The sequence below is a fragment of the Chroicocephalus ridibundus genome, chromosome 3 (assembly GCF_963924245.1).
Source record: "Chroicocephalus ridibundus chromosome 3, bChrRid1.1, whole genome shotgun sequence".
NCBI classification, from domain to species: Eukaryota; Metazoa; Chordata; class Aves; order Charadriiformes; family Laridae; genus Chroicocephalus; species Chroicocephalus ridibundus.
In genome coordinates, this window is record NC_086286.1 from 28,098,900 (window position 1) to 28,126,824 (window position 27,925).

Below are 27,925 nucleotides of genomic sequence, written 5' to 3' on the forward strand. Positions count from 1 at the left end.
TTCAAAACCACATCCATGATGACGGTCCATGGGATTTTTTTCCTCCATACCTAGATTTCAGTCTTCCCTTCTCCATCTGCACTTTCCAGCTCTTTCAAAATAACGAGCAAACATTCCTCTAGCTTCACAAATCTGGCACATTTCATTTCCCTTGTCATTTAAGAGACACACACAAACTATTTGGTATTAATAGTAAGAACACTGTGCACTCTGTAAAGCTTTATTCAAAGCATCCTGTGATCTTCCACTGAAAGCATTAATTTAGCACCTTCACAGTACTTCTGAGGCCCATACTATAATTCATCTCACACAGGTGGAAACTGAGAGGCACGCTCAGGCTAAAGCAACTTGCTGTTGGGCTAACCACCACAAGAACTCGTGTCCCGCCTCCCCAATTTCATTCTGTATTTCAGCATTTCTGGCCTACACTTGCTCCAGTGCTTCCTGCCCCACATCTAACTTCAGAAGAAGTCGTCCCTTTCCTCCTCTATTACCACACCTATACAAGTCTCTGGCAGAAATTCCCAGACATCTTTTTTCCAAGGATTTCCTGAGATTAAGTAATTAAATCATTAAAGAAGTTGTTCATCACCTGCTGAGGAATCTACTTAAACAACAGCCTCACCACCAGCAACCTGTATGGCTGTGTTTCTACATCCCAGATAGCAGCCACACTGCCTGAACATGAGAAGCTGATGTTAACCCCTTCCAAATGAAAAGAATACTCTCAGGGTCTGGTCTTTAAAAATAATTTCCCTGGATAAGCAAGAGACTGCTAGTAAAATATCACATAGGTCTCAATTTGTTTTAAACAGGAGAGAAAGAACACAGAAGGTCAGTCTCTCCCTCTCCTTCAATTGCTCTTCAGATACACTTTTATGTAATTGCATAATACTATTTATTTAATGAGAAGTACATATAAACATATACAACAGAGGACAAGCAACCAGAAAAGGATTAACATGTTAATATTATGTCAACATCTGAAAACATAAGGAAATTATTTCAAATTTAATCAGTAGTGAAAACCAAAGTCATGTATGAAAGCAAGGCAGGCTAAGCAAATGTGAACTTGTCTTGCATGACCAACAGCATGGGAGCTCCTAACTATATATGACTCACTAGTGCTTAAAAAGCATTACTTGTTTCGGTTCTTGCACTATGATCCATCAACATGACATCTGGACACAAAGCCCTCTTCCTTGTTTATTTAAAGTGCTTTATTAATGATAGAGAACACCTTGTCACTAACCACTGCCAGCTATGGTTTTGCTGAACAGTGGCCATTGCTACTTCTACTCAAACTTCATGCAATGACATGTCTCACTAGAAACCAATGACAGAACTTCAGATTATCCTACAGACAACCCTTAAGTACCTGCTGAAATCTAAATTAAACAGTATTTTTCACCTCATTTTGTGTCTCAAGTAGTCAGAGCCACAAAGCATCTGAAGACTCCACCCCTCACTAGGGTATTCAGAGCATACCATCTCATCCCTTTCGTTCCCTCATGCCACGTCTGGAAACTAGAGAAACAAGAACACTCCCTCATCGGGCTCCAGCCCTCAAACTAGAACAGAGGAACAACAGGAGGTCTCTCCAAGTAAGTGACATACAGAGCACACATTTACCAATTGCCAGAGAGAGAACCCAGGCAGCCCGCAATGGCTCTCCAACAGCTGCTCTTGGTAGAAAAGGGAAGCACAGTTCATCCAAAAGACCAAAGGAAAAAGTTACACGGCAAGCTGCACAGGTACAGCCCTAGCACATCTTTCATGTTTTTCAATCAGTAAAAGCTTGTTGGATACCCTCCCAGCATTGTGTCAAAAAGCTCTACTTCAATTGAGTTTTGTTAGTGGGATTGATGGTGTAACTAGTTCAACTTCAGAGAACACTTCTCGTGAAGACTTCATCATCACCCCCTCTTAAGGCTACAAAAGGGGAGGATATTTTAAGCTGCAAGCCAGCAGAAGAAAGCAGAGAGGAAAAGGACAGGAGATAATTTGTTCTTCCAAGTTGTCTATTCAAGAAATCCAGAGGAAGTTTAAGTGGGACACTGTCAAGTGTACTCATTTGCTTGTCTCTTTTTAATAGCACAGACTAGGATAAGGGCCAGAGAGTGTACACTTTTTGTTTGTAGAAGGAAAAGTAGGCAATTGTTAGAATAACACTCAAGTTTTCAAACTAGCAATGCACAGGATCAAAGTGACACAACTAATATTTATTAGGGGCAAAATTTATCTGAGCCTACAACAGACAGACCAAATGTGGAGTATCCCTGGCCATCTGAAGATGGCTTTGGTGGGAGGGCACCGTTACACCAGTTCCCACAGGCTTCCCACGCTGCCCTAAGCAGATTACACGAGTCACTTCGGAAATGGGCAGAGTGAGATGCATAAGATGAGGCTGTGTACAACATCCCTATTAAAGTAAAGGTCTTGGCTTTTTTTAATCTCGAAGGGGTGTGTTCAAATACCATACTCACAGGCAACTGTTATAATAAATCATGAAAGCAGCATACTGCTAAGGCTCAGCATTAGAAAGCAAAAGGCCAATGAAGTACTAGAGCAACAAGGTTGGGTTTTTTTTCCTCCTGATAAAATGGAGGAGGAAAAACAAAAACCAGACCCAACCCTGTTGGCACACTTTGTAGGCAAATTCTTTTCAACAATTTATGAACTTTTTTCTTCCTCCTGTTTAACTAAATTACTTCAACAGAATAAAAGCTGGCAACATAGCTATCGCGGAAGAGAAAAGTTGCTCTATTCCTTATTGGTAAGCAGTGTATGCACACACACACACACAAAAAAAACACCCACCCACAGGAAATTGAGAGCTATTCATTTAGTTTTAGCCAAGTCTTTGCGAGACTTTACCTTTTGACTATTAGCTGATGGTAAATGTGCAATTTTCTGATACTTAATCTCATATAAGAACTAGACCAAAAAAAGTATCAACATTAAATTTTACCTTCAGAAAAAGGACACAAGTGGAACGAATACAATTCTCTAGAAAAATGCTACTTAGCAAAAACAAAACAACTACTCCCCCACATCCATGCAAAATTTAAAAGAAAGAATTCAAAGCTGTAATTATGTTCACATAAACCCAAACTGCAAAGTACAAGAAGTTCAATTTAGGGATTCAAAATCCTCTAAGTGTTATCTCTAATGATACCATGTTCCCCACTTCCTCTCATATTTTTCCTTTGGTATTTTAAGGGCCTGATGGGATGCTGTCCATTGCCATTACCAGGAAGCTGAAAGAAAATATGAAATCACTTCTTGTCATCTGCAGAGAACATGAAACCTGGAGCAACAGTAAGCAAAAAACGAATCCGGTTACTTTCTGGTAAAGTGTATTTTTTGCTAGGTATAGTTTATCTGAACAACAGCTGGTTTTAATACAGCAATAACACAAAGTTACAAAATCCTAGGGGGGGAAAAAAAAAAAAAAAAAAAAAGAACCGTGAGAGTTACCCTTAGGGAACTGCATTTGGGAAGGCAACGATCCTGTAAAAAAGACTGGGGGTCATGGCAAACACAATCTAGATGCTAAACTTCCTGCACGAAACTGCAGCTAAGCAAGGAAACGTAGCCTCTGGACGGATAAGAACATTATTTTGTATAAGGCAAGGCAGGGAGGGAAAGGAGAGTATTATCTAAAGAACAATAACAGTAAGGGCAACATGCATTTCTGGTCTATTCACTTCAGAAAAGAAAACACCACAAGAACAGCTAAAGATTCAGAAAATACATCTTATATCAAGAGTTTTAAAAGTCTGCGTATTTGGCTTATTGAAGAGGATAATGGTTATCAGTGACTTACTGACAAAATGGCTAAATGTCTCTACCAAAATTTACTCAGAAGATAAAGAATACATTAGCCAAAATTAGGCCCCAAAAAGATGCTGCTGGGCAGAGGAAAGTGTTTTGAAGAGTTCAGAATTAATCTTCTCTGCCGGACTGTACATAATTACAGTCGATTGATTTGATGTGTGGTATGCTCAGAAACTCACCGACAGCAAGCTTGCAAAATGCAGTATCCTCAAGAACCACTTTCTGTCTCATCCAGCTGACCAAAACCCTGTACAATTCCTCTGGCGTTAACGTTTTCCCCACTTTGCAGCAACGCTATCCATTCAGAAATACAGATCTCTGCACTTAGGTAGCTTCAACCAGTAAGCCTCTTGGAGCGCATCTCTCCAGAAGCACTGTCTGCTCTCCATGCACCATCAGAATATTGAAATCAAAGGTCATTTGTCCTCAAAGTGCTCCACAGCCTCAGTTCAGTGCATTCAAAACTTTTTTCCAGATCTCCAGAACAGCCTGCAATCCACCATTCTGCTGCTCTAGCTGAGGCTCATTTGTGCTGGAGGCTCAAATTTTTGTATGTCTAAACGAGCAACATGAAGTGATTTCCAAGAAGAATCACTCATGGCAGATCTGAGCACTAAAGCTTACGACATACAGATCTTCCTCTCTCCACTTTTTAACTCATAGCAACTTGTATAAAACAAAAACACACGGACAATGCTCTGTATTACATCCCTCCATGGATAAAGAGAAACAAAATGTCTGCCACGCTACGACTATGATCATGAACGAAACACATAAGAATTTCTATTGCACAAAACAGAACGGCCTAAAATTATTCCGGAGGGAAATTACAGTAATTTACAACTGGGACGCATCTCCTGTTATTTATAGTCAGGAGTGGGCATCTCTGAAAGGTAGCAACAGAAGTTATGGACTCACTGTAGAAACTACCAAGTGAGAGTTCATGATCTGCACTAGTCAGACAGGATGAACAGACACCAGAGGCTTGTTCCGGGGACAGAAGCCTGTGAAACGTATTTCACAGAATATGTTTTCTAAAATTAAAGCCCATTCCTTGGAGTTTATGAAGTCCACAAGTTATGAGTAGCCCTTGTGATATCAAGGCGCGCTGGCTGAGCATCAAGAGGGCAACCGGAGAGTAAACAGGAGTCACAGCTGGCTTTGCTTCTCGGGCCGCAGACAGGCACCCACCCAGCAGCAACACCGACAGCTGCCTGCCCCATGCAACCCCACCACCCAAACAGGAGCACCAGGGAGAGCCCTCGGCTCCCTAACACATCACTGCTGTCAACAGGAGCAGGACGTTACCACCTGCAGCTGGAGGTCAATCCTGAACCAAGAGAGTACATTTTTTGTGGGAGCTGAACAGCAAACAAGCATCTGCTGTTCTCAGAGCTTTGTCTGAGTACCTTAAGTAATATTTTGTTTTAACTATTGGGTACCTTAACTAATATTTTCCTTGTATTTAACTATCCAGAGGTTTTTTGGTGAAGTTTAATTGCATATGTGAATTATGCATCTTTTGACTCACTGGGCTCCCCCCAACATTATTTTTAGAGGGTTTTGTTGTTTGGTGTTTTGGTGTTTTTTTGTTTTGTTTTTGTTTGTTTGTTGGGTTTTTTTTGCTTGTTTTTTTTTTTAAACAGCAAGTTACTGGCATGTCTCAGGTTTGCAAGCAAGCCAGAGCCTAGAAACTGCATAGCCTCCATGCGGAATGTATCTCAGAGAAAAAAAAAAAAGCAGAACATTTCTCTATCTCGCTACACCAGCGGCAAACCCTTAGACTCACAGCTAGGATTTCACCTTCAGCCTCAACTAAAATTCCCCTTTTAACTCTGCCTGGCACCCTCTCTTCATTTCATTTAGGAAAGGTCCAACGTGAAGAGTAGACAGTCAAGAAGGGAGTTGCAGAGAGGAAGGAAAGGGGAGGAGAGTGGGCCAAGATTCAAATGGTCAGTAGTGGTGGTTAGCATTTCGGTACTGAGAGTCAATCTGATCTGTTTTTTAAGTTAACAGGAAAAAAAACCCAAAACAGTCTCCACAACCTGTTGTCTTCTTGGAGTCAGGGTTTCTTAATAAAAGCCAAGAGGTCTCTCCTTACCCATCGTAACAATACATGGCAGGACCCTGGCATCGGAAACACAATAAGTAATCATTTCAACAGTAAGTCACAAAGGAACATCATCCCCTTTTTACTGACAGGGGAGCTGACTCAAAGACGACCAAGGGAGTTGCCCAAAACCACAACACCACTCATTAGCAGAGCTGCAGTTAGAAGTTCCTGGCTGCCAGCGCTATTTTCAAGCACCGAAATTGGCGGCCACCCCGCAGCCGCAGAGCTGGTACCCTGCACGCTCACCAGGTAGAGGGTCACCTACTGCCCACACCATGCCTCCGAGCTCCAGTCCCACCACCAACATCAGAAAAAGGAAGGAAGAAGGGTGCGTCCAGCCAGGGTGGTGGGGTAGGCGATGAGCAGCAGCAGCGATGCCCATCTCACCCTGCTGACCTGCTCCAGTGCTATCCACCCCAAAGGGGCAGCTGCAACCCCCAGGGGCTGCCCTGATGCTCCCCTTGTGGCTGCGTGTCTGTTGGGAGCCTAGAGAACCTGGATCAGAGAAATAACCCTAAGTAGTCATCCACGCTAATAGTTTTTGTCAAGTTTAGAACCGTGCATTGGCTCATGGAGTGGGGTGGGGTGAAAGACAGGCAACACGCACCCTGGAGACTGCAATGCTCAACTACACCCCTCCTTGTTTGTGCTTTACATGCTCTGAGGGGAACTTCAGATTAGTTCATTTCTCAAGCAAAAACTGAAATGGCTCTTTCCATCTTAGCCCTATAGCTGTAATACACATTTTACAGTGCTGATTTCAGTTTCTCTTACTTGCTTAGTCAAGAGTGCAAAGTTACTTACATCTCACAGAACCAGCCAACTCATGACAAGGATATTCTACAGTGAAAGGTGGCCTTTTTTTTATAAGGGTAGTTTGAAAAGTATTAAATGGGTTAATTTTCCATCTCAATTTTTACAGAAGCAGCACAATTCTTATAACAAGCAGCTTGAGAAACACAGCGTAACAGAGATGGGGAGGGGGAAGTGAGTATTCCACTTTTACATTAAAAGCAGAACCACAGAAATTCGTTTTTCACAACATGATTAGTCTTAATTTATATATATAAACTTACACGTAAGCCTCTGTTAAGTTAAATGTATTCCCCTGCTTTCTATATTCTGCCTGGTACCTGCCTATACCGAGTTCTCCAGACATTCCTTCCAACTCACTTGATCCTTTGAAGCTGACAGTTATCTACACATTCAGGCACTGAAGTAATTTATTCTTTTAGAAGTGTTAAGCATTTACAACTTGCAACATCAGATTGTGCAAATATTCAAATTTTCTGGAAGAAAAAGAAAAGGAAAAAGCATTTACCTTGATGTCTACATTCACACAGGTATTCCCCTCCCCTCTCCCCGCCCCCCCCAACTTTGTTATCTAGAGGCTTTTCCTTATGCATGAGATATTTCCCATTTTTCTCCCTGTGCTTTCCAGGTACTTTCCACATATCGTGACAAAACAGCTAAATAACACAAGAAAAGGAACTCAAATTACCTGTTACTGTTTTATTCAAATTAGCTTTCTTATTTAGAAAGTTTTTCTAAGATGGCTTCTGTGGAGACAAAAATATTCATAGGCAATGTCAAAGGAAGTTATTAAAACTCATCTAGCAGTGATGCAAGAGCTTTGCGCTGAGGTGCACTAACACAGGAAGAAACTACATTGTACCAGTTCAGACCAAAGTAATTCCTGGACTTTGCCTCAATTTGGTCTCATCAAAATCAAGTATTACTCCCAGTAAAAAAGCAACAACAAAAAACACACCCAAAAATGCAAAAACACACAAACAATTCAACAAGTTACTTCAGTTCTGCATGTGTTAAACTGGGGTTTTCACTGCCAAGACTCATTAAAAAAAGAACAACCAGAAAATGTTTGCAAAACAGATTGCTATTATAAAGTGGATTAACAGCTATTAATAATAGAGTATACATCAACCTACTGTTTTTCAGATAATCAATACTAATTGGCAACCTAATTTGGAACTGTTAAGGCAAGCGACCTTGGAGCTGCAATTCGTCAGGTCTAAGCTAGCAGCGGGTGAAAACAGGCCTGATAACAGTAACTTCCTCGTCATTTCCTTCCAAAAATGACACAATGCCGTTTCAGCGATCAAAGTAATTTTTATCTATCTCATAAACATACCTCTGAAAATAGATTAGGCCTTATAGAATGATTTTATATTTATGATCCGAGCTATCGGGCAGACTTTGTGTGAAACTTGACTTGCAGTTCACAAGGGCCCCGGGTTCCTTGGAAGGAAGTAAGATAAAGGCTCAGGGAAATAAGAGGGAAGGAAAAGAAAATATTGGGTGAGAGGTCTGGCACCTATCAACATGGCTACAAGCTCGCCAAGCCTCATAATTTCATCATTAGGCTTCAAGCATATTAAAAGAGCTTTTTTTTTTTTTTAATATTCGACCCTGTCACGTAACCAATAGGATGGATCCCAAAGGCCAGTCATTCATTACAAGGAAGTCACCATGCCTAGGACTACAACAAGATTACTCCCTGCACAGACTGGACTATCCCTTGTTGCTTTAAATGGGACTAAAAGATAGTAACCCTTTCAACTGCAAAAGCAGCAAGAAACACGCGAGTGCGTCAGAAGTACTCCCCCAGAAGAAGAAACAGCAGGGAACGGGTCAGGAAACGTCCGTGAAAACTGTAAGCAACTAAGGGAAAACATGGACAGGAGGCACATACAGGACCTGAGGGCACGTTTGGGGCAGGATCCAGACACCTGCCTGGAAGGATGAAAATCCAAATGTAAAGGAGGAGAGGGAACACAGAAAGGGAGCAGAAGGTTAAAATTAAAAAACAAAAAACACTGATACCATGGTACTAAGGGACAGTTGAAACACTGAGGGACACCTGGCAACTGCAGCCTTGAGAAGGAGCATGACCAGGACCAACGCTTCTTGGGACACAGAAGGACTGGAAGTGGGACAGTGGTGTTTCTCCAGCCCAGGCTGCTGAGGAAGGGATAAACAAAGCCCTCTCAGAGAAAGGAGAAAGAGATACACACATTCATAGCTCAGGATTAATTTCAGCCCTGAGAAGGTATCACACAAAATGAGGACATAATATTTCCTGCTAGAGGAGAAAGATGAGAGCCTGTGGAAAGTGCTACTTTTCCTCCCAGAATCTCATTTTAAAGCCAGTCCCGCAATTGCTAGGGATCTGGCTCATCATTTGTATGTCCCCAGGGCTGGCAATAAAGCTGTGGCGAGAGAAGGTGTCGTGGCCTCAAGCTGCAGAACTTGCCGGAGAGAGCGCTTCCTCGGTGGTTGTTTTATGAGAAAAAAGGAGAGAGCTCGCTTGCCCCGTGAGGGATGGTACAACAGCAGCCAGCTGCTGTGCCACAAGAGCTGCCCACGTTACAGCACACAGATTTACCAGTATCCACTTTGCAGAACAGAACTTAAACAATATATGTACACTGTATAATACATATATTATACATACATATGTATAACACATATATTATACAACATCTTAGGAAAACAGTGGCAGCTGAATGAGTACGACAGAAGTGCTGTCCCACGTGCACACCAAAAGTCCCCAGCATTGCGTTGACACCCGTCAGATACACTTCTCCATCAACTGACCCCGCTAAAGCAAACCAGCCTGAACACAAGCATCTCTGCCTGTACCACCCTGGCCACGCTGCTTTTCAAGGAGAGGGTATGGGCGCCTGTGGCGATGCGGCGGTGGGCACCACACAGCCCCCAGCCCCAGCCGTGCCGGCAGCAGGTGTGCGGTGGGACGGCAGCTGAACCGCCTGCGTGCGGAAGGGTGCCGGTGCAGGTCGGGCTGAACACACTCTAAGAAGTCCTGAAAGCAATTTTGATTACCCTTTCTTGGAGCACAGGTAGACCGGTTCGAACACGTGCAAGTGAAGAAGCTCGTTTACACAACAAACAAGGTATGCATGTGAGATGCTCTGTGTAACAGCGCTGCAGACTGCCAGACCTCTCACCCAAAGAGCTGTATTTTACCAACTATATACATACAAGACCACCTTTGGGTAGAGAGTAAGCCATTAAATAAAATATTCGTAACACGATTCAACAGTGGCATGAAAGAGGGTAGTTTCAATGGACAAAACGCCTAACACTTGCAAAAAAACCTAAGCAGCAAGCAAGTCTTTGATTCTTGCATACTCCACACAGTGCCAAGAACCATTCAAAGTTTTCGGTTCTTGCTTGGGCAGCCACCCTCCAAAGAGTAACTCTACTTAGCAAACAAAACTCAAGTGGAAAAAAAAACAAACACCAAAACAAAACCTTCAAGAGTGTCTACAAGAGCTAAATCTCTGAAGCCAAGGAAAAAGTAATTTAGTCCTGGTGCTCACGCAATGGTATGATGCATTTAGCTGTTTCCACTACATTTCCAACCAACTGCCAAAAAGAGCAATAAGGATTTTTGAGGCCTGTAAAGGCCTCTGAGGCAGAGAGCTCAGGAAGACAGAGGAGACAAAATGAAACACATGAGTGACAGAGCTGGACAGCCACAGGGTGGATCACGGGTTGAAAGACAGTGACAATCCCCATGTAATACTATTACTGCATTTGGCTGTTAGGTGTTGGCATAACACATTCAAACACCAAAGAGTTTTGAGACATCTACTCCTCTCTGCCAGTTGAAGCCTCTGAACCAGAAACCGAAAGAGAAAAAAGTACCTTTCTAAACACTGCCTTTTAAAAACAATACTATTAAAAAAAGAAGAAAAAAAACCCAGCAAAACTACATCTTCCTTCAGCATATTAGTGACGCCAAATACTCATTTCAAACTCAAACCTAGAGGTTTTCTACTCATATACACTCTGTCCTCACAACAAAAAAAAAGCCAGCTCAAAGATCTTTTTACCTTTCAAATGTCTGGGGGTGTGGTGTGTGTGCGCACGCATGTATGTGTGTGTGCGCAATATCTCAAAACTGAACAAAAACTGCTCTACCTCATCTGTTACTTTAAAGCTCTAAAATAATAGGTTAAGTATGACCTATCTTGTTAGCTCCCATGACTGCAAAGGCATACATTTTTGTCTTCTGGACTTTGTACATCAGTTCACCAGGAGAAAGGACAGGGACAGAAGCAGAGATGGTCCCTGATCAGAGGGTGTCCCTGGTCAGAGGAAGATGCGATGTGACAATAAGTATCTCAATTACTTGCAGCATTCTGTCAGGGAAAGAAACAGTTGTCTTCAACCCAAACAACAAGCCAGTGAAACTGTTATGTGTAGGAATATATTTATCTTGCTCTTTCTTACCTCATAAGACGCATGTCCTTGTCCTATTCAGTGTCCAGCAAGTCATAAAATTCCATCTGTAAGAAAAGGAAAAGTCCATTAATACCGCCTGATAACCTTACAACAGAACACTAATAAGCAGTTCAAGCAAAAAAGTTAAACTGCTGCTGCCATTGCAGTATAATCTACGCCCCAGGCGAGTCACCCGCCCGTCCGCAGCAATCTGGGAAACCTGCATGTAAAAGTATTAAAGATGCTGTAACATGTTCTGTAAGAAACACGCTCTTCCTCCTTCGGCAAGGATAACGGAGGTGGCCAAAGCATACAGGTTGCCCTGCCGAGTCATAAATAAGTCTGCAGCATCCTCTCATTAAATTAAATGAGCATCAAATTACATAATGTGAATGGTTGTAAAATGAGACCAGTGGTAATGGCTAGAAATAATCTCAGTGGTGTTATACATCATGGAGACCATTTTCTATCAGTGTGTCAAACCTGGCTACGCAGCACCTTTTATCTCCAGGCCAAGAAACTGTCAGCGTACAACTTTTCTTAAATACAGTAAAGCTTGCAAGAAATGGATGGAACAAAGCTCTCATGCACAAGTTTAAGTGACGCCTACCCTGAACAAGTACATTTAATTTCTTAACACCTTTACAAACCAACCTTTCAAGGCAACAAAGATGTTTTTATAATACAGGTAAACATGACGCAGCCTGGCATACCTGGGATCAGACGAAAGAGTACCGCACACCTAACCAACAAAACTGCAACCTTGGAATTGTCAATAAAATTTATAGTCACGATAGACTCAGGCTTGAACAAACACTTTTCCGTGGCACCATTAAGAAAAGGAGACATGACCTGCAATCCAGCCAGTCTGTGAGTCACTAGGGCAGAAGAGAGACCTCCCGTCTTTAAAAAGAGTAAGAGGCTGGCTGGAGTGAGAATTTGAATCAAGGATCTAAAAAACTAAACAAACCAACTCCTCCACACACCCTTTTAGCTTTTTCGGCGTCCTGCCCACAAGCCCTAGAAGCCTGTTAGTCCAGTGCCAGGCTGGAAGAGGCCAGAAATATCCAGGAGTGAAACAGCACACTGTATGAGAGAATACTATTGTTAAAAAAATAAAATAAAAACAAAAACCAAACCCAAAGCAACTCTTAATTTTTCAATCCAGTTATCTGGGGGGAGATATGGCAGGAATGGAAGGATTTGAAGCAGATAGTTTTCACATATGCTTACTTTTCCTGTAGTACTGCTTCTAAGAGTATCCCTGTGCCTAAAGTACAAAACTACATGCAAAGAAAACATTGTGTTGTAGTGGCCTGACATCCCCGATTTGCAGCCTTGCTTCCTTTTCCTTGGATGCCGAGCAGCCGCGATGCCAACAGGCCCCAGCAGGAACCACAGGTGCTCAGTGCCACAGGAAGGTGATGTCCTTCACCGTGCTCCGGTGCCACTTCCCTGCCAGCAAAACAGGGACGGCGGCACACGGGTGCCCAGCCAGGAGGGCTGCCTGGGAGCCAGGGTCCAAACTGCCTGCTCTGGGATGCTTCTCTTTTTCCCCCACTTTCTTTAAGTGTACAGTAATGTACATTTTTAAGTGTTAAAAATAACCCTTTCATCCAGTGAATACCATTGTCTGGTCTTCTATCGACGCTCGTTTATTTTTTGGCATTACCAGAATAATGTAACAATATACTTCCATCACTATGGGGTTTTTTGGATTCTTTTTGTTTTGTTTTTTCTATGAAAAAAGAGATCTTTTATTCATGGGACAGAAGGATTTGAACAAAAGAGAGCCACTGACTAAGAGACCACTTGAGTATCCCTACCCTCCAATTCCCCTGCCAACCCAGTAAAATTCCTCAGAGCACAACCTCTTCCTGGCTATTTTCAGAGAAACTGCAGCAATCATACAAGAACAATGGGGAAGTTTGTTTTACTCAAAGAGTAAATGTTTTGCAGCTTCCAATGTAAATATTTTAATTAATGGATTTTTATTTTTTTTTTTTAACTCTCTACTGCCTTAACTTGTGTTCCCGTTCTGACAGAGCTATCAGGACAGAAGCAGCACTCAACTTCTATAATAGAGAGGAAGAGAGAACTACAACATAGCATAATGACACATTGACTTCAGAGAAAGCATCTTCGTAAGCAAAATCAAAAAACTCACTGGGCATTTGCTGAGGGAGATCTGGGATAAAAAGAATTAAAGAAAAATGAGTCTGCTCATTTCCTGTGTCTGGCTGAGGGCTCGTGTTGGTTCCCATCAAGATAGTGTCCCTATTTTAATAGCCAACTTGTAGAAAACCACAACCTAATCTGTTTCCAAAATAACATTATGCCAAATGACCAGGTTACAAGGAAAATGCGATGACTACCTTTTTGCCTCAGCCATCAATACGGTGGCTCCTAACCACCCCATCACTCGGCATCCCCTTCACAGAAACGCCCTCATCTCTTAATGACCCATAAACCAAGCGTCACAGACTCTATCAGCAGGATGGGACTCAGATTCACTCTCTCTGGGCAGGACTGTTTTGGTACTACAGAAGAGGGCTGGGCAGAGATGCCAAGCCATCCTGCACATGCTCTTCTGGTGGTTTCTGGATCCAGCAGCACCCCTAGGTGCAGGCAGCTCTTCCACTCTGAACGGCGCCTCTCCCCGCAGAAACCATCTCCCTCCTCTGCCCCCAGATACAGGGATAGAGTTTGGATGAGATATCAGCAGATGGCTGGCATTCAAGATTTTTTTTTTTTAAATTTTCTTTTCCAAATGAAGTGGGACACAGATGGTGCTGTTCCTGCTTTCCTAAAGCCTGACTGGAACGTGAACGTAGACCTGTCTGAGCTGGGAAGCTCAGCCCCATAGTATATTTCTGAAGAGCTGCAGGAACTACTGCACAGACCAGTTTAGCCTGAACCAGTCCCACACGTGACAGTGTTTCCCTTCCCCTGCTTTTATCTGAATGGGAGGTTTTGTTCCTCTTGCACTGACCTCACCACGCTTCATGCCTGTTAGCAACATCCTTCCAGAAGTTCAACAAGCAACTCCACAGAAATTCCCTGCCGCTGTCAGCAATACGCATGCTACCCTGGGCAAAATCCTCACCATGTCTTTCCAAAAATAATGCATTTGTACTCTTCTGCCGCCTCGTGCACGATGCTGGTTGAGTGCTCGTAAGACTTCTCACATTCTGCGATTCTCACGACCACCATCCGCACCAGCCGCTTCATCACCTCCAAGCCACCACAGCAATGGCACTTGGCTCGTCACATCCCACCAGGCAGTGGCTAGTGCTGGAAAGGATGGGAAGAGGCCTACTGCCCTCTCGCCCTGCAGGGGCTACTAATTGAAGGAGGAATGAGACCTCCTGATCGCAGTTCATTGAGAGCAAACCATCCACAGTCCTAAATTAGTGAATGCTATCAACCACTCCCATCAGGATGAGCAGCGACGGGGAGAAAGAAAACCTGGCTGTTAATTGAGAGAGATCTTCTAATTTGGTAGCAGCAGGAGACACAGGGGACAACGAGGCTACTGCTGTTTCTGCACAGGCAGCTGGAGGCTAGTGCTCCCACAGAAGGAAGTGGACATGAGCAGATATATCACACCCTCACAGTGTGGGCCCACCTCAGCCCCCATCTCCTGTGAGGGATAAATGGCTACCGAAGGGCAACGCCGGCTGAGAGCTCCCCTTGCGGCAGGGTGACTCGGAAACGTGCATTTACAAGACCTTTCCTGTCCCTGCCAATGCCACAAAGCGAAACTAAATCTCCTGATCCTGCATTTCAGTGTTATCAACCACTGCCATGATCGTACACGCACGCCCAATATCAGCTTTAGCTTCCACACCAGCAAAGACTTTTTTTAAAAAAAAAAAAAACCAACCACATTTGTTTCCCCATATTCCCCATCAGATTTCCTAGCTCTACATGCAAAGTTAAAACACAGAGTAAGAGTCAAACTATTAAATATCTCTGCTCAAAACAGAGCTCTTGCAACAAAATAAACTCATACCGCTTTTCATGAAAGACCCCAGAGAGGAGGCAGACTTTGCATTAAGCCCTTAATGCACATGGACTCTGGAAAAAGGAGACCTCTCAGCAAGTGAGCCACCTATGGCTTATGCCGGTCCTTCCATCTTCCTCTCTGACCTCTTCCAGGGAGCCACTGCACTCAGCTTTTTCATGTGCCTACTTAATCAGCAACGTGAAACCCACACAACCTTACTGGTGTCTCTGTGGTCTTCTCATCAGGGCAATGAGTAGAAACGCTCCCCAAAGGAGCGGCACATTCATAAGTCTCCCCATGCCCACGGGATGGAAAAGAGAGCGGGGAGGGAACAGATGAATGTTAATCTCTCCCCCTTGCCTCCAGCAGCAGTCTGTACCCTCCCACGCAGAGAAAAGGGAGGCTGTGCAATTTGTGGAGGCCAAACTGTCTGGAAAAATGTAGAGGGAGAGAACGGATGGCAAATTCTCTTCTCTATAGATTCTCTTACCATAAAGAAAGTGAAAGTCAGTCATTGAGTTGCTGATGGAAGATGAGACCACAGGGTCTTTAAGGGGCTGCTGTTACACAAATCGCAGAGCTGGACTACTCAGGTTTGTATCAGTTCAACCTATTCACTAGCTAACGCGCTCTGCTCACACACTCTTTGCACTGCATGACTTCTTATGGTGATTACTTTTATTGGCAGATCGCATTTTTTCTCTGATCATAGGAACGAACAAAAAGGACCCAAGACCACCCCATTATGGATGTTAACTCACAAACATAGACTCCTCTCTAAGCCTACATGACTCCAAACGTCTGCTTCCTAACCACAAGTAAGTCGCCAATAAGTACAAGAAATACCGAGCTTGGAGCAGTTGCCACCACACATACACTTCTGTAACCGGTTTGTGTCTCAAAGGTGCCTGTCAGCGCGCAGTACTGTACATGCGCCAAACGAGAGCACGGGGGAGAAGCTCTAAGCAGGAAACAGAAGCTCGTCTTAGATTAGCACAGCTCACTCAAGGGTAGTGCTATGCTCAGATTTGGTTTTGATTTGCAAACCTGGCTGTCATTGGCTAAGGGAATGTTTGAAGTTTTGTTAAAAAAAGCCCCCCAAAAAGGCAGAAAGCTAAAACACACAAATTAAGTTGCCCTGGCAGCAATCAGTACCTTTAAAACTTGTGTGTAAGACGCACCTTTCTCAGCCCCTGTTTTACAGCGTGCTGCTTCTTGCTTTCCCTTCTCCCCCTCTAGCTGAAGGTGGCCACCGAGATGGGCACCTCCCCGGTTCTCCAGCAAAAAGATGCAGCAGAGAGAGCAACAGGAGTCTCTCCCTGTTGCAGGGGCCTGAGCAAACACCAGCCACCTCTGATCTCAGCAGTCCCTCCCCACCACCCCCAAATCCCTGCTGCAAGCGAAGCACTTTATTGAGATGTCTTACAAATAAGTGTCAAAGTCCAACTCCAACTTGGCTCCAAGGAAATTTTAAATGCCCTCCCCCAGGTCGGCTGGCAATAGGCTTCCAGCTCTCAACAATTAATTCCGAAATTAGCAGACCTAGAGTCATCACATTGCCCGAAGACGGCAGATCCTACCCTCAAACACACACACCAGCAATTGCAGCCATGGTTTCGATTACACTAATACCTGCCCAGTAAGAACCACTCTGAAAGAGTTCACTCACTTACCCTAACTCATGATAAATCACGGCAGCAGAAACATACTGCAACTAGTAACTTGATCATGGGCAAGGTGAAAGTTTTTCTCTGGGTAATCCAGAGAAGAAATCTGAGCCTTAAACAGAGACCTTAAACAAAGATTGAGGGGGGGAAAAAAAAAATACCCCACTATTTAATGCTACTATTTATTAATATTTGGGCTTCAACTGTGGACGAAGAGACAAGAATCTCTCTGCCTGTGCACATATTTAAGACTGTTTACACATGAAGTCCAAAAGGATGTCCTCATTTTATAAATAATTTGATCCAATGACTACATCAGAAAAAAGTGCAACTTGAGGCTACATACAGAGAGGCAAAACACTTGGCTACTGATATCTAAACGGGGTGGGTGGGAGGGAAGACTAAACATCAGAGTCACTAAAACTCAGCAAATGGTTTACAGTTGCAGCTAAGCACATAACATAGTGCACGTCCAACACACACCAAACTGCGACTCCTCTTAAACCTTCAAAGTTGTGCTTACCAGTAAGTCATTTTAAGTATTCAGTATAAGATTCTCCTAAATGTAAACACTCCATCTGCTACTTATACCTGACCACGTAAGCCATCCGGCAATGCCTTACTCCTGCGATGCGGTAGGCACAACAGATCAGAAAGAGCGTTTGTGGACCTCACACGGCCAGGTAACACACAGGCGGCATTGGGAGAAGCAGCTGAGACTTCTCTCTCCCAGGAACCAGGAGAAAAGGTTCCCGAAAAGATTTACCAGCTGAGCCCAAACCCTGTGGTTTTGTTTTTCTTTGTCACATGCTCCCGTATGTGCACATATACGGTCGTAGTTACAAGTGTATGTAATTTGCTTAAGATCAAGCACTTTGCATGCCCGAGCAGCAGGGGAAACACAAACCCTGCACACAAGAAACTCATTACCCTATAAAGAAATGCTATTTCCAGCTAAAATTTGCTCTTCACTTCAGTCAAATGAACAAACTTAGTTTGTTTCCAGTTTTGTTTCCCAACTGAGAACCTGCAAACAGCAACAAAACACCACAAGCAGTTTCAAAAGATGGTCAAAGAGGTATTTGCTAGGTATTTTGAGAGGTATTTTGAGTAGACTTAATAAACCATGCAAATGGTATTTTTTTGTGATGTTCCCATTGTCTGCTGCAAGCCATAATGCCAGGTCATACTCCAAATACAGCGGGGACAAGGGCATGCTTTGGGTTTAAAGCAAGAGGCAATCAAGAGGTCCGTATGCAGAAGTAAGGAATAGAGGCTTAAAAAAAAAACAAAAAACAAAAAAACGAAGCAAGTGGTATATATGCAATTTTAGTGTAGCTAAATTTTGTACAGCTGATAGTATCTGATATACACTATCAGTAAGGAATATCTGATAATACAGTAGAAGTCTGTGCTTTTAAGAAGACCTACATTTCTGACCCAGAGGAGCTATGAGGACTGCAAGCATTTAACTTGAAATCAGTGACCACATGTGGTAAGAAAGGCTTGCCAGGATGTGATCCTTAATTATGACTTCATCCTGCACAGCTCCCTTGAAAAAGGATCAGCTGAGACAACTTGCCCAAAGCAGCTCCTACAGAGCACAGCCCAACCAAAGAGGAGACTGGGGTGCCAAAAATAACAATAAAAAAAGTTTCCCCTTCAAATAATGAGGTATCCTTTATAATTCAGCCCCATAAAACCGGATTTGTCAAGTTCTAAATTGGGTTGCAGCAGCAATATTTCATTACAGCATAAATCTTCCTCACACCCTAGTAAAGATGCCTAATAATTTAATGCGCCATAATTTTTTTTTTTAATCTGGAACTCATCAAAAATCGCCTGAAATAGGCATCTCTTTTACAGTCCATTTTCCATATAGGTATAGATTCCAAGATGTAACTGGTTCACATTCTTTGCATGGAAAAACGTTTGCAAAGTGCATTTACATGTAGACTAAGAAAGGTTGTAATTATCTCTCTTGGGTTTCTTAGGTAGGTCAGTGCATATCCTACAAAGGCTTCTGTATTATCCCATGATATTCATTGAGCATCATTTTTTTCTGAAAGCATGAACCTCTTGAAAAGAATTACACCACCAAGTAAGAATTTCAGAAGAAAAAAGTGGGATTCCAGAGCCAGAACTTTTGAAACTTTTTTTTTTTTAAACTATTTGTTAAAAGTGTCACAGCCTTTTTTTTTGCTGAAATGGATTACTACACAAAATGCCTACAACTGTCTCATATACTACTATTTCAGTGGATAACATGCACAGATCTTCGCATAAAAAGAAATACAAGAAAGGAGAAGATATTTAAATGGGGGGTGAGGGGAAGAGATATTGCCAGTACTTGTTACTAAAATTTGTAATTCCCATTCCCTCCAACTAATCAGGTCTGTAATAAAACGAACACCATTTCAAAGAAGTTACCACGTCTGTATAAAACACCACTGTAAGAAGTTAAGAATACAACCACATCAAGCACTGCGGAATATATACATTTTTCTTCATGAAATAGATATGATGAAAACACCTACATAAATTTAAGATTGCTCAAAGGCTAAAAAAAAAAAAAAACAAAAAAAAAACACCACACAGTGATGTCATTATTCTGCTGCTTCTGAGAAGCAAGCACGGTTTACATCCTTGCTTCCTGCTGTCTCGCTTAACTTTTCTTAACCCAAGAAACACTGCAGCGCTGGGATCATTGGAGGAAGTTGGGACAAGCCCGTTTTATACCTCACTAAGCCTCTTTTAACAGCAGTTCGGTAAAACTTGCACTGCCAGGAGGTAAAATAAAAGGTGAACTGCCCTCTTATTTGCTATGTCTCTACGAGCATGAATGCTGTTATTATTTTTTTTTTTTTTTTTTTTTTTATTCTTTACCCTGTTCAGACAGGGGTCACTGGCAGCGTATGGAGAAGCTAATTCATGGTCCTGATCCTGGCAGAACCCTGCTAGGAGAAGGCCCCAAAAAGCATCTAAATCAAATATGCAGCAATTAAGACACGTGTGTTTGACTAGTCTGCTTATCGCATGATTGCACTCCCTGGAGTGGAGTCTTGATACAGGCTTAAGTCAAGATACTGAGTGTCACAACCATTTCACAGCTTGCTGTCAGATCTTTGAAACAATTGTAAAGAAGGAAGGAAAAAAAAAAAAAAAAGTGGTAGGTTGGTTTTTTTTTTTTTTAAACTTCAAATATTTTGCACCAGGGCAAGGCTTTAACAAAAAATGTTATTTTAGGTAACTGACTGACTCACTTCTCCCTGAGATTAAATGGTATCAACCAATTCCTAAAGAGCCAGGCAATCTAAAAGCAGTTCCCTGAAACAAAGCTGAGTTCGTACCCTGCTTTTAGACTAACGTACAGCCAGCCCTGCTGCTTCGCTCTTGGTTCGCACGCTTGAAACAGTGGGAGCCTTACTTTCCCCTTTACTTCACTTACCAAACCTCTTAAACTTTCTGTGCTCCAGACTCCCCTCAGGGGCGCTGAGGCTGGGGTGGCCACAGGAGAGCAGCGGCTGTCTGCGGGGCTCAGGCGGGCCAGCTGTATTTTGCTTTTTTGGAGTCAAACGCTGGGACTAAGACTGGTAACGGGAAACTCCTCAGATAACCATTTCTCCCAGCATTCTTAGGAAACGATTTTTATTTTTTTAATTTAAAAAAACAAAACAAAACAAACCACACCACACACAAAAAAACAACCAAGAATCCAGTTATCTAAGATTAATGCCCGGCCAGTTTCCCCCCACACTTTTTAAGAACTGGGTTGGCTTTTACAGCCGAGGAGGACCGGAGGCCAGATTCCGAGAGCCGTTGGGCTGATTCTGGTCTGCAGAAACTCCATGGAGCTCAGTAAAATTATTCTGCATTTATTTATAGCTCCGCCAATAAATGCAAAATCTGGTCAAAATGCTTTTCAGATATTGAAACTGCACTAGCTTTAAAAATATAATTCTAGCTAATTTCTGACTTTTGAATTGCTCAGCTAAAGAAGGGACCTGTCTTAATTCCCGTCTTTCTAAATTCGCTTCCCCAGGCACCTTGGTTAATTCAGCGCATCTGCTACAATTAAAGCTTACTTTTCTTGTTCTACTCTGTACTTTGTATTTTACAATATCTGCAACGTATACACGAAACACATATTAGAATTTGTTTGTTTTTAAACAAGTAGCACATAGTAAATATAAGTAATATAAATTCTGGCCTTACATTACCAAATCACCAATACTTCAAGCAAGGATTTTTATTCAGTTAGCATTCTTTAAAACACACACATATCCCAAAGAAAAACCACACAATACAACACAAGAAAACACAAAAATCTTCTTCCTAGAGTAGTATTTACTTGCTGAGAAAAGTAAATATTTTCCTTAACTGGAACATATAGTTTTATAGCTGGGAAAACAAGGCATAAAGATTTGGCTAAATTCACATGCTTGTAGCACTATTGCTTAAAGTATTTCTTCAAGGAAGTTTAATCAAGAGTTATGTCTAACACACACAGTCACGTAAGTAGTGCTCTCCACAAAATACTACCAACAAAAATATTTGTATAAACATCGGAGGAAAGACATAGTAATGTTTATTACACAGGTGGATCATCTTGCCAATCAGACTTGGAGCCTTTATAGCATTAAGAGCATAAACTTTTAACGATTACAGCTTTGGTTAGTCTTCATACCTGGCAGAGTTTGCATCTACTACTTCCAGTGCATTTAGTCTTGAGTTTGAAATCAAGGCACACCAATTAAATTATTAAAGTCTTCAACATTCACGACTGCCCTCCCTTTCCTCAAATCACAAACAAACAAAAAAAGCCCCAGCCCTTCTCCAACACCTCTTCCCAGAAGTATGCTTTCTAGGTTTTCACATACAAGAGAGGCTGGAACTGATCTGCCCAACTTTGGTGACTGCATTTTCAAAATAAAAGCCAGGAAATTAGTCATGGTAGAGCAGCATCTCTAGGGGCCAGTTTGGGTGGCCACCAGCAAAATGTGCGAGAGAGGAAGATTGGTATCTACCACTTCCTCCCTTCCACCAAAAAAAAAAAAGAAAAAAAATAATTAGAAGAGGCATGAGAGTCCTCCTTCACTCACTGCAGGCACAGAAGAGGGCCAACGCTGGCATTCACGCACAACCCAGAGATGGGGCAAGACCATAGATTTGGTGGGGAAATTCCTCAAAGCCAAAGAACACACGGTTTCACCAGTTTGGTTAAATGGCGATTCTGGAACTGTCTCGGAGAGCAGCTGTTACCAAAATAAGACCACAAACCTGTAATGGATCGGACCTCCAGAAGGACAGTCCTTTCCAGTCACCAGCAGGTACATAGTACTTGTTTAGCTCAGGAAGGTCATCAGAACATCCACACCCATAAAAAAAACACAGAACAGCCTAAAACATACCACCTCCTCCCTACAACAAACCCAAAAAAGGTTCCTTTTTTCCCCCCTTGCTCCCATATACAGGAAGGGGGACACCACCATGCCCCAAATCATCGTAATAGGAAAAAACTCGCTAGGTAGAACAGGCGATTTCTTTAGGAGCTGGTCCACGTCTCAGCCCCAGCAAAAAGACTATACAGTGAAACTGAAGTGTCTGACCAGTCTCGCCCTGCAGGCAGCTGGCAAAAGGCAGCATTCTTCCCGAAGAAATTTTAGAAGCTGAAGTTATCAGCAACTAACCCTTCGACAAACCTGAGCAGTCTTATTTTGGGGATGACCCAGAGCTAAATCAGAGCTGTTCAGCTCTAATCCAGCAGATTTTCACCCGTTACACAAAGTACGTGCCGGCCGTTCACAGTGCCAACTCGGCACACCTCACAAGTCTGCTGTCCTCAAGGACAGCACCAAAACCGGTCAATGCTCAACAGCAACAAAAAATTTTACTGCTACCTGCAAGAGGTCACCATTGCAGGCAAGCAGACAAGCGTCAAGTTCTCCTCCAGAGGCTACTTTGCTTGTCCTAGCACCCTGCCAGACCCGTCCAGCTTTCCAACAGGACCATACCTTACAGATAGTTGGGGTTTGGGCCTCAGAGGCCCCACATCCTCCACCATGTGTCCCACCAACAAGAGCGGAGACACTACCAACACAGGCATGGAAGGAAAAGGAGCGAGAGCAACCCAGGATCTAGCCCTGCTTGCTGAAAGATGAGGAGCTGAGCAAAGGAGTGGCCCTTACTGAGAGAGGACCCACTCCTAGCACACCCCCAGAGCAGCAGCACACCACACGTTCCCATATGTAGGGCCCAGCAGTCATATCCTAGCGAAATGTTTAATAAAACCCCACTTTTCCCCACACTTCCACATCATTCACGTAGGATGACAAAGGAACAAAAAAGACCCCCTAGGAGACAGAGGGAAAACCGTTCAGAAAGGCTTTGACCAAGAAGATGCCTACCTCTGAAAGGAGGAGGAAAAATGGAAACCAGCCGACTGAATCACGGGGCATTAAAAGCTTGGCAGACGGCTGCTCTGCCAACGGAGACATAGGGATTAACTTCCACAACAGCCCTGAGGGCTGCAGGATGGCTAAATGAGAGCAGACCCTCATTTTCCTTCAAAGGCATCACAATTCCTAAGTTATCTTGGGTGACCTTCACACCACTGATCTAACAAATGCATTCCAAAGACCTCAGCCTAATGCTCTAGTCTGCATTACTTTCTTCCATTTGCCTCTTCCCACAACTTCCATCCACCTTCCCTCCTGAGCTCGTGGCTTTTTACATAGGTCTGGGCACAGCACCAAGAGCTGAGAGAGGCAATTTGCTCCTTCCCAAGCCCCAGTGAGCCGAGGAGGAGGAGGAAGGAGAGGCTCACAGCTAAAGAGCCCAGCAGAGATACCAACCTCAGCTGGCAACAATCACAACTTGGCCAAACCCAATTAACCCACCTGCAACCCCAGTTTCTGGTAGACTGGTGACTCCAGACTATACAGGCTTCACAGGAAACTCCATCTTCCTGATCGATGCTCTTTTCATCCTCTCTAACATCACTTGCTTATCACTTCTGCCCAGAGCTCTGTAACACAACTAAGTCTCTGCTTTCCAAGCACTAGTATGAATTTTCCACAGATTTTTAACCTCAGAGTAATTATGCAGACTAGATCCGTTTCTCTGAAACTTCAAGTGTTAATTAACAGTGAAAGGTCCATGTCAATAGCTTCGCTTTTTTTAATCTTTCTGGGATCATTAATTTACTCCAACTTCATACAGCCAGGAGAGGGGGAAATGTACACAAGCGATGACAGCAAGAAGGTAGAACCAGGCTATGAATTAGCGAGAAAAGGAAAAACTGAAGGATGAATAACGTGGGAATGATGGATTGGGTTATTCAGTCGCATGCAGGGATACAACCGTGGGACAGGGCACGCATTTATACCACACACAAATGTTTGGCGACTTGGAGTTTCTCTTTTGCCTTCTGTCATGTTCATTTGTGTAGCCTGCTCCCACTGCCTTCTACCGAGAGCCATGCTCTCCCTCCAATGGCCTGCGCTGTCTCCTGGACATGGAAAAGCCTGCTTTGGGGTCAGTTCCACCCAGTTTCCTCATTTTTCAAGTTATACATGTTTCCATCAGAGACCCTAAACCAAACCCCACAACACACAGACCGTTTCTTGCCCAAATAAGAGTTCACCATTTTTTTCTGGATGTTTTTGGAAGTAAATAAAGCATATTTCCATTAGAAACAATTCTCCTCATCCCAGGATAAAAGATGATACAACACAAAACCACGTAATGCCATTTGTATTTAAAACTCAACAGTTTCAAGATCAGTCGTCTTCAGCTATTAAAACAGATCAGAAAGATACTGGGGGGAGGTGAAAGTTACGCTTCAGATACACTGCTTCTGGTATTTGAAAGGCCTAATATAGATACTATCCCATAAACTCTTCAGCATCTCATTTATGAGCAGAGGGACACATTTATTTCTTTGGATGGGAAAGATGGAGTAGATGACCATCGCATCACTGGTGAAAACTGCTATGGCAGAAAATAACCTACAGCCATCCGAATTTATAAGTTCCTCTAATGAAGTAGCATGTGCCAAGCCAGGCAATCCTGATGAATTACATTAGAAGCCTATAGACTTCTCAGAAATAATTAATTTGCTCAGAGGTGCATCTGCACAAAGGCATACATACACTCACGCTTCTGAAGGAAAATAAATCCTGACTTCTTACATCCACGTATTTTCACTTGAGCATAAACCTGTAAAATTATTAACTATAATAAAGCTCTAAAATGGATGCTAAAATGGTGTTTGAGGGCAGCATCAGACATTCCAAAAACATATATAAGCTGAATTCTATTGCACTATATAAAGGCAAGTTTCAACTAGAAAGCTTTACTGTGATTTGTGGTACTTTAAAAGCACTCTTGTAACAATTTTAATAGTTTAAAATATTGGAGCTTAGTCCCAAAGAGATGTAGCTAGTGCTAAACTGCCATTTTAATGGAATTTTTGCACCCTCTCTCCATGCGCTACTTTATAAATAAACCTCTAGACTTTTTATTGATTTTTTTTAACATGATAGATTGAGCCTCTCTGGCAGAGAGGGCCAAAGAACAGCACATGAAAAATTACAGGTTCACAATTTGTGAAAGGGACAACAATAACAAAACCCCCAAGGGAACACAATTGCAATATAATGCATATATGCTTGTGTTCATTGCTTTTCAGATCTGTGTATGTGTGTAAATACATATCTAAAGACCTCTTCATTAAACTTACTGTCAGAAACAATTAAAAGAATATCATATACAGTCATATCATGTGTAGTACATCTTTTTCAGTTACAACGCATAAACCTGGCTTCAGTATCTGACTTGAGTAGTGCTTGCTCTGAAGCGGTATGGGACATGCTATCAAAATAATCTCAAAAAGTTTTCCAGTAGTTCAAGGCCTAGGTTCTGGAGGTGAAGAAGTAAAACCGTTCAAGAAAGTTTTTATGGTAAATACAGCTACAGCTAGCGTAAGTTAATGCAGTTAGCCGGTCTTACAGGGTGCTGCGCCAGGCAGCTCATTAGGATACTGTCCCACTGACCCAAATTCTGTAACCAGCTCTGCCCGTGTGAACATCACCAAGTGCATTTGTGGTCAAGCTGTGAGATCACTACTCCTCCTGCAACCCAGCTCAGAAAAATACTACAGTGGCAGAATAAAAACTTACTACCCACGTGCATGGATGCAAGTGTAAGGGATTCATAACCCGCCCACACGAAAAAGACACTCTTAGTTTTCTGACACAGAGCAGGACCTACTTTGGTCGTGCGATCCAATTTTCAATTACCAACGTTTTGCAAGGGATAAGCAGAACGGCCAATACCACAGGTTACTTGCTTACAGGGAAGAACATGAAGCACGGCCAAAAAAGAAAAGGAAACACAACAGAATGCCGGGAGCAAAACCTAAACATAATAGTACAATCATAGATATTTAGGAGTATTTTCTCTTTATCCCATTTAGTTCATCTCTCCTTACTGCAATGTATTGTTTTTTAAATCTGGATCTGTTCACTATATATGACTAGATTAGAAAGATTCCTTGAACACATGACTGTGCAATACCGTCTGAATTCTTTGCAGGATCTTGCAAACTCCCATGCGTTTAATTTTAGAAACAAGGACAAAAAAAAATTCAAAAACCCAACAACAACGTCTGCCATTTCCATATGTGCTCTATATTTTACTCGTTCTTTACCAGAAATGAAAAAAACCCAACAAACCCCACACAACAAGAACATTAGGGGCATTATGTCTTCCCTGACACTTTGATATGCAAGATACTTCTGAATTGTTGGTCTCTTAGAAGTCTGCTACACCCAGCTATAAGTTCCCCAACTGATACGCAGAAGGAATGGCAATTCAGAAACCTATTTGTGGGGACGTGAAGATGATGTGACAGCAGTATCAGGGATACTGGGGGATTCTGCCTATGCAATGCCCCAAAATGATTTCCAGTAGACACAGTTGCACCAGAGCGACTACAGCTCTCCCCACATCTTCCTCTCAGCGTTTGTTCTTCAGATGATGGAAGAAGATGCAAGATCAGCATTACTGTCACAGTAGTAACCAATGGGGACCTCATACACATGCATGCAATGGCGACCAGTAATACACCCAAAACAGCTCAGGATGCTCGACAAACATAGAGGGAAAGGTGGGGCCAAAGAGTGTGAGAAACCAGAGATTTCATGTCACATCACCCACCAGCCCACATCACGTAAGTCACCAAGCAGTGGTGCAACACATGTCCAACACAGTTCCTGTGGGCTGGTGCACACACATCAGAAGGGACAGTGCTCTTTCCATGGTTCAGCCAAAACAGATATACAGACCCAAACCCAGACCTCCTGATTCCTTCTTGAAGGTCACACCTCTGCAGTTGAACTGTGGAGCTGACGGACCAGCACTGCTACCAACCGTGCTGTTGCTCTGCGCGGAACACGACCTTCAGAGGCCAACGGTTTCAACCTGGCCTTTTTGGTGGCACGAAACTCACACAATTCTTTATCCCCGTTAAGAGTCTGATCTTTAAATACCACTCCGGCTCAGCTCACAGGCACCTGCTACTGACAATTATCAGAGAACATATGTAAGAAAAAAGAATAGCATATGGCTGTACAAATAACTACAGCAATGAAGTGCTCCTTGCAAGCTCTGAAAAGGACAAGTAATTTCACCAGCGTGTTCCAAGGGGCCACCTCCATGGTGTGCGCTCAAACACAGGCACATGGGTAACACCAACACATGCCCTCCCAAGGCATCCCTCAGCACCTCCCCCTCCATCCCCTTCTCCTCCACTGCTACAGAAGAAGAGCTGAGCCGCAAGAGACATTTTAAAAATTAAAAAAAAAACAAAAAAAAAACCAAAAAAAACCCCACAAAGTGTGTGAATGGACATCCATAGCTTTCACACACCAAAAGCCCCATCCAAAGCTGTTCCTGTGAGCCTTCCCATGGAAGGCTCCCAGAGGCCTCCTCGCCTTCCTCCCAGGGCAGAGCGTGGCCAGC

The 27,925-nt window shown here is 42.9% G+C and overlaps 1 protein-coding gene across 7 annotated transcripts in view; it reads right to left on the bottom strand.

Annotated features, from left to right (window-relative positions):
- TRERF1 (transcriptional regulating factor 1) overlaps positions 1 to 27,925 on the bottom strand; it is a 102,202-nt gene that overhangs the window by 61,234 nt on the left and 13,043 nt on the right. For all 7 annotated transcript variants that reach the window (XM_063328547.1, XM_063328546.1, XM_063328545.1 and 4 more), the window contains exon 2: positions 11,234 to 11,289. The gene's annotated coding sequence lies outside the window, so the exon portion shown is untranslated. The remainder of the gene's footprint in view (positions 1 to 11,233; positions 11,290 to 27,925) is intronic.